The sequence below is a fragment of the Podarcis erhardii genome (genome assembly GCF_964252035.2).
Source record: "Podarcis erhardii genome assembly, chromosome: 2".
In the NCBI taxonomy this organism is placed as follows: Eukaryota; Metazoa; Chordata; class Lepidosauria; order Squamata; family Lacertidae; genus Podarcis; species Podarcis erhardii.
This window is the reverse complement of record NC_138498.1, coordinates 86,726,395-86,734,229: the sequence shown is the minus strand read 5'-3', so window position 1 is coordinate 86,734,229 and position 7,835 is coordinate 86,726,395. Positions and strand designations below refer to the sequence as shown.

Sequence of the window (7,835 nt, the reverse complement as noted above, 5' to 3'; positions counted from 1 at the left end):
ACAGCTTGGTTATCACCCTTCAAGTTTCTGATTCTGTGCAAATACATACATATTGCAATGGAGTTAAGCGACTTGGGTTATTAATGCCAGAATATTAGACAGCATTTGTTTGAGCAGTTACACTGATTCCCTGCTTCCAACATAAAAGGCTGAAGTTGCATTTAGGTGGGTAGATGCCAAGGGGGTTCATGGGCACTCTAACCAAGGATCATTTCTTCCAGCTTGATAAAAACCTTTCATATGGTCCTCCCTTCCCCCGCAAAAAGACATTTTCTGTTTTGACAAATAAGAGGGTTGATTGGTGTCCTTTAGCTGGCTTTGCTGGCTGCCTGTTTTCTGTATTTATAGGCAGACACAGCATATGACATATTTGTATTTTAATTATAGATATGTGACAAATGCCCTTTAATTAGATGCTGTTCTCTGTCCCTGGGATCTAATGTCAGTTCTTCTATGCACTTTGGAGGCAGGAGTTCTAAGCCTAACTCATTCACTCCCTTATGTGAATCCTATCAGCCGTAGTGGCTCCCATTATCCCTGGGATCTCAATGTCCCCTCTTCTTTTAGAGGGGCCAAGCCAGCAGCAGCTTGCTGTCCAGTTTGGATTGGCTCCAGCAAATCTCAGAACATCTTAAAATGATATGAATACCCACACAGATACAGGAGAAAGCTTTTTCATGAGAATCCTCAAGTGTAATCTACCACCTAGGCTGCAATTCTATGCATACTAACCTGGAATTAAGTCCCATTGCACTCAGTGGAGCTAACTATTATGCAGAAGAGTGAAATATAAATTTGCTTTAACCATTTAGTACATAACCTCTAGCTTCTTTTAGTATGCCATTTGCTGATTACGTTCCAAACAATATTTAAAAATATATATACCCACCCACCCACCCACCCAAAAACCTGTTTTGTGGGATAGCAATGCAGGCCTCAAAGAGACTCACAGACTATTTAAAGTGAAATATCCAAAGCTGTCAACTCCTATGAAGAGCCTCATGATTTTATGACAAGTCTCATGATTGCCAGGGCTTCTTAAAGCCTACACTACAGTACAGGACTCATAAATCAAAGTCTCTCTCATATATATATATATATATATATATATGCAACCCTTTAACAAATACATTTAGCCTGAGGAGTGCTGAGGAGAAAAAGCCTATAATCAAGCTTGCCACCTTAATGGTTCTGGAACCAAACAACAAAAAGAAATCTAAAGAGTAACATGTCAGATTACACTGAAAATATCTATTTCTAGCTTGTGAAAAGGGTTTCCAGATTTCCTGAGGCTCAGACCCTGAGATTTTGGATTGAAGGGGGCAGCTAGCAACCCCTCTAGCACATGGATGGGAACCCAAAGGCCGAATCTGTGGCCAGGTAGTTCCCTGCCCCACCAACCATGCCCACCTGTCACTCACCTGATGTCCTATTGCTTCAGGTGTGGAATGGCCACAGCATTGGAACACCCAGAAGCCTTAGGATGCATTTCATACTGCTTAAATTTGGTGCCAAATGTAAACTGTGCAGCTTTGGGCTGGGGTCTGATCCACTTGGGAGCTCCCAAACGGGTCTGGCAGTAGGGAAGGAGTTACGAAAGGGAATAGAGGTGGATGGAGCAAATAACAAAAGCTCTCAAGCCAGGCATAACGTCTCCAGACCCTTTAACTCTGCCCCACTCCCCAACCTGAGATCGTAAGAAGCAGCCGCAGAAACTTCAAGTCAAGCTATGAGATCTGGCAACCCTTTTTATTTATGTATGTTTGTTTATTCCGACATTTTCATGCTGCTCCAAAAGCCAGTTCCTTACAAAAGCTAAATTATAAAATCAACAGCCGAAAGATAAAACACTATAGCTTAACGTCAATTACTGTATAGGAAAAGCAAACAGAGCAGCTGAAAAGAAATACTCAGTTGGGATCAGACAAGAAAAAATGTTTTAAAAGAACTGCTTCCACAATGTTTCTGAAAGTTGAGAGGAAAGATGGAGGATGGGCCTTCCGACAAGAGAGAGCTCAACCTACCTTGGTGCCACTAGAGAAGAGGTGCTGTCCTGCCTCAGTCTCGCTCCATCAATCTTATCTCAGGTGCTAGTAGGCTGTGTCACAAAGAAGGCAGACTGTTGCATTAGGAGTGGGGAAGCTGTGGTTCTCCAGATGTTTCTGGACAGCTGTTTCCCTCGTCCCTGACTATTTGCCATGCTGGCTGGGGCTGATGGGAGTTGGAGTCCAACAACATTTGCAAGGCTGCAGGTCAAACAACACTCATCTGTAGGGCGGGAAGGGGACACTTTATACTAGCCTTTCATTCATTTGTTTTAAAATACCTATAATCCATGTAATATTTAAAAATCTAAAAGCAGTGTAGAAAAAGATAAAGCCATACAGTGGTTATAAAATCACAGCAATACAGTTCCCCATCTCTATGGTGACCAAGCACATACACCAACCATTATCAGTGATCAGGGGGAATGTTTGAGGGTGAACTGCAAGGTCTTCATCATACTCCAAAAGCACCCAGGTCTTTTTTCTAAAGGGACACTATGGTATCACCAAGAGAGCCTTTTATGTTTTCATGATGGTGGCAGCTCCTTTTATATACCATACTTTCTCAGACTGTCTACTTTGGAAAAGTGTATTTTCCTTTATTCCTTATTTTCAAGCAGACTTTGACTGGACAGCCCTTCAAACAGAGGATGCCTTCAGATATCTTCTGACAGGCCTTCCTCTGATAGATGCCTTCAGACTATCCTCTGACAGCCCATCAAATACAGGACAGTCCTCAAGTAGGACCCCTGACTACTATAAACATTTCCGAAAGGGAAATTGTTATGCTGGAGTGAGCAGGGGGAGATGAGATAAAAAGAATAAGGGAAGGTGAGGTAGGGGGCAGTCAAGTCAAATGGCAACCCTGGGTGACTCTTGGAACTGGCTTCCCTGAGAGCCACTGTCAGCCACTAAGGCCACAGACCCTTCTCTTCAGCCACTGTTTTTTTCTGACTCCTGATGTTTAAGAAAAGACACCATAGATAAGATGAAGAGCTGCCGCAGTCCCACTTTTCATTATAAGTTTCAAAGTGGCTTATAGAAAAAAATATAACACACAATATACAAAATGTAAAATGGAAATCACATCAGAAAATGGAAACATTAGAACAGCATTCATACTACAAAGGCCTCCTGAAATAAAACCATTTTAACCCGGTGTCCAAAACTGAGGAGTGACAGTGCCTGCTTGATTTCTAATGGGAGTTCCATAGAGTCGAGTCTGCTTCATTGAAGGCATGACTTCTACTAGACATGAGTGATGTTTCTGGTCTATGGGGGACCATTAATAATATTCCCCTATACGGTCACAGTGCTTGACTAGAGACAAATGGGGTACGGTGCTCCTTAAGGTATCCTGGGCCTAAGTTGTTCAGGGCTTTGTACACCATCACAAGAATTGCTAGGAGACCCCTATTTCCTTCATAAATTTCCAGAGCTCCCTTAAAAAAGGGACTGACTGTAGCTCTGTGAGAGGAAGTGGGGGTCTCCTATAAACTTGAAGTAACCTAAACAAACTACAGTTCCCAGGATTCTTTGTGAGAAGCCATAACTGTCTAAAATGGTATAATACTGCTTCAGATGTATAGCGCAGATGGGGCCTGACTGTTGCGGGACAGAAAATGGAAAACTAAGAAAGGATGGGGGAATGAAATGGAGATTCCTGAAGGACAGCATGGCTGACTAAACACTGAAGAGAAGCACTACCCACTGCAACATTTTGTTGTAGGTCCCTGTTTCATGGATCTGACATATTAGGCTCTGGTATATTAAAATTTTATGGCACAATGAATGTAATGTGCCACAGGTCTCTCGACTGAAAATGTATTCGGTTGCATCTAATGAAATCATTGTGCACACAGAGCAACTACTGTGAGTGCCAAGGACCCTCACCCTGCTCTCCTCCTCCTGTGCTCCCTCGTAAATCTGCTCTGGGGGTTCTCCCAGTCCTCCAGAGCGGATCTAGGGGAGGTGCAGGGTGTTTGTGGAGGGTGGAGAGACAGGGGGACTCTACTGAACTGGCTAAGTTTGTTCCACAAGTGCAATAATTTAGTTGAGTGCAACTCTTAGTATTTTGGGAGTGAGCAAAAATGCAAAGTATAAAAATTTGCCTCAGTGAGTAAACAAGCTTTGAGTATTGTTAAGATTATTTTGACATTAACATTTTGGGGCATTTCTCACACGAGATGCGCCATCATGCGTCTTGCCTTGTTCATTTGACCCCACTGTGAACCCCACTGAATGCTGAAGGTCAAACGAGGCTGCAAGTTCTGAGCCCACTTCACCTGGGTGTAAGCTTCATCGAGTAGGCCTCACTTCTGAGTAAACAGGCATAGGCTTGTGCTGCGAGTGTACCTATTTTCTTCTCAGGCACAGGCTGTGTGTGTGTGTGTGTGTGTGTGTGTGTGTGTGTGTGTGTGTGTGTGTGTATATATATATATATATATATATATATATATATATATATATATATTGCTGTGTAGGCAGCAGGCCCCCTTAGTCGCGTCTCCCTTCCCCATGCACTTGACAGGAAGAGCAAGATCGCACTTAACAATCGGCAGTTGTGTGGGAATGTTTTGACAATAAAACTCCTGCTCCGTTTCAGGCTTCTGTGTAGGCTGCAAGCTTCGTTTGAAACTAGTCTGTTGTTGTTGTTTCCCCCCACCCCCCACTCCTATATCCAGAATGAGTTTCTACCCAGAGCTTAGGACCAAGTAACAATAGTTCAAAACAAAAGCATATGTAAAAAATTGCTTTTGAGAGAGTGCAAAATAGATACTAGAACAAAAACAGAAACACCTGTATGTCCCTGGGAGCTTATTTATTTGTTATTTAATTTATTACATCTATATGTCACCATTACCTTTATGAAGCTGCAGGTCGTGTACGGAGCTCTCCCCTCTCCATTTTATCCTCACAACAACCATGTGAGGTAGGTTTGGTTAGCCTGGGAGATTTTGAGTGGCCCCAGGTCCCCCAGAGAGCTTGGACTATAATGTAGCTCTGTGAGGCTGCATCTGCCCTGCATGCAGGAGATCCTAGGTTTGATCCCTAGCATCTTCAAATAGGGCCAAGAAACACTCTGGAAGCTAAAATCCTGGAGACCTGCTGCCAGTCAGTGTGGACAAAACTGACCTAGATGGACCAATGGTCCAACTCAGTGTACGGGAACTTCCTGTGTCATCCTGGCTGGGAACAATGTGGGAACACCTTACCACATGCAGCTACCAACTGTCCTTTGGGAAAGATCCTTCCCCAAAAGAATTCTGGGGACTGTAGTTTGTTCAGGGTGCTGAGAGTTGTTAGGAGGCCCCTATTCCTCTCACAGAACTACACTTCTCAAGTTCCCTGTGAAGCGGGATTGACTGTTAAAACAACTCCGAGAATTGTAGTTCTGTGTGGAGAATAGGAGAAAGTTGTGAAAGAACAACTTTCAGCACCCTTAACAAACTACAGCTCCCAGGATTCTTTGGGAAAAACTGTTTAAAGTGGTATGACACTGTTTTAAATTTAAAGTGCAGTTGGGGCCTAAGTTGATAGTGTTTATTGGTGTGTTTTTTTTAAAAAAATAAAAACCCTACTTTAATGCTACTTGCAAGCTGCTTTGAAAAGATTTGTACAGTGGTGCCTCGCAAGACGAAAAGAATCTGTTCCGTGATTTTCTTCATCTAGCAGTTTTTTCGTCTTGCGAAGCAAGCCCATTGACGGCTTAGCGGATTAGCGCTATTAGCGGCTTAGCAGCTTTTAGCGGCTTATCGGCTTAGCGGATAAGCGGCTTAGAAGGGTGGAAGGGTGGGGTAAAAATCTAATGCCAGGTTAAAAATTGAATAAATAAAATAGGAATAGGAGGCACGTGGTCTTTTAAAAATCACATCTACACATCTCTGGAGGTGGATAATAGCATTTCATGCATTATGCCTTTTCTGCACTCATCTGTGAATGAGGTGACTTTAGATTTTCGCAAGCGAGAAACCTGCATGAGGCTTCCTGGACAAGAGTAATTTCTTGGCCCTAAAGGGAGCGTGCCATTTGCTCACTTCTGTAACTCTTATTCCACTATCCATCTTAGGCTTCTGAAAATTAGTGAGAAGGCACAGTGTAGAGCAGTGCTTCTCAAACTATCTGATGTGGTGGGCTGGCAACCCCACCCCAATGTGCCAGAGACCAGTACCATACTTGGCCCCTGACGCATCCCACCCAGCCTAGGCTGTGGTGGAGTCACAAGGACCAGCAGCTGATGACTTGTGGGCTGGCAACAATCCGCGGACCACCTCTTCAAATGCCTGTGGTTTAGATGATTGTGTAAGGTGCAAAGTTTGGCTCAGAACGCAGTTGCTTTTCTAACATGCATAGACTCCAGACAACTGTCTCAGTTACCTTATCTTGCTACTGATCTTGCCTATACAAAACCTATGTGTAGATTGTCACAGGTGGTATTCACAAACATACGTACTTCACTGCATATTTGTGCCAAAAAGACACATGCAATGTTCTTCGTGGAGTGTGCATATTATTTCCTTCCTGGAAGTATTTTCCATGTTGGAAAAGCACATTGTACAACCTTAACATGTCATTTGTGTGAAGGTGCCCTTAGCTGCAATTTATGATGTATCTGTTTGAACTTAGTTCTATGCATGGATTGTGCATGTTGATGCTAAAGTACAGTTGGCTATAGTTTTTCCAAAACGAAGGTATAATGCCACATGGGAGCATTTTCTGCTGGCATGACATCCGGGACCATACTGACAGTGCAGTCCACAATGTGCTACTGTTGCTGTCTTTGGGGTAGACAGACAAAGGTAGGCTGGAAGTTGTGTCTGTGATTCTGGAATGTAATACTTTAAGTGGAGCCATATATGGACTATGAAGGGTAATTGGAAGCATTGCAATGATGATAGAATCTGATATTGGCACTCTCAGCTGATGGGAGTTAAGACAAAACTGAGAGGTTGCAATGAGAGATGCACCTAGGTTAAGTAAAGCTACCACATCATTTCCTTTTGCTTTTCACAAACCAAGAGTGCACCTTGTTTTAAAGCATTTCATGACACACTTGTGCACACATATTGGTGGGTTTTGTTTTTTTAACCAGTATTGACTACTTGTTAAATCTATCCAGGCGCTTAATTTTGCAAGCAAACTGGATATACTTTCTGGGAAGATGGGATAATTTGTGTGTGTGCATTTTGAAATAAAACCTGGTGATGGTCTCAAACTTTAGTTCTGCATGTGCTGATCACCACTTACAGGAGTTGAGCTTGTGTGTGTGGTTGACATTCTGATCTAGGTTTTTCTCATATAAATCTGTTATCTCTCAGTTATTCCATACTTGCAGCCTCGTACCCAGTGTTGCTTGGGATTTCTGAGAAACCAGAAAACCTGTGGTTAAAACCAGTACAGTTTTAAAAGTTTCAGTCCACCATCTTGGTTCAAAATGGCATCCAATTGTATCCAAATATAGATGAAAACCTCCTCCTTGATCTCAGGAACTATAATGTGAAAGTTGGTTACAATATCCTAAGAGGTGTCCAAATAGTGAACAAGCAGCATTCCAAAAAATATAGTAGATGCAAAATATACCATAACCCCTGCCTGTCATGGGCCCTGCCTGCTGAACAGCAGCCTGAAGGGGGAGAAGGCAGACTGACTCCACCTGCAGCTGATCGGTCTTCAAGGACACAGAGGAGGAGGCACTGATGAGAACCAGCTGGCTTCAGCCTTCTTAAGCAAGGCTTCCAGCAACAGGCATATGCTGGTAACAACACTTGTAGTTCCTGGCCCTACCTTGCT

The 7,835-nt window shown here is 43.1% G+C and overlaps 1 long non-coding RNA gene across 1 annotated transcript; it reads right to left on the bottom strand.

Annotated features, from left to right (window-relative positions):
• Nucleotides 1-1,746: 1,746 nt before the first annotated feature.
• LOC309337503 lies at nt 1,747-5,271 on the bottom strand. Its single transcript, XR_014154368.1, has 2 exons — nt 4,909-5,271; nt 1,747-2,268 (listed from the first exon to the last, which is right to left on the bottom strand). It is a non-coding gene; the product is annotated as an uncharacterized lncRNA (long non-coding RNA).
• Between the last annotated feature and the right edge of the window lie 2,564 nt (nt 5,272-7,835).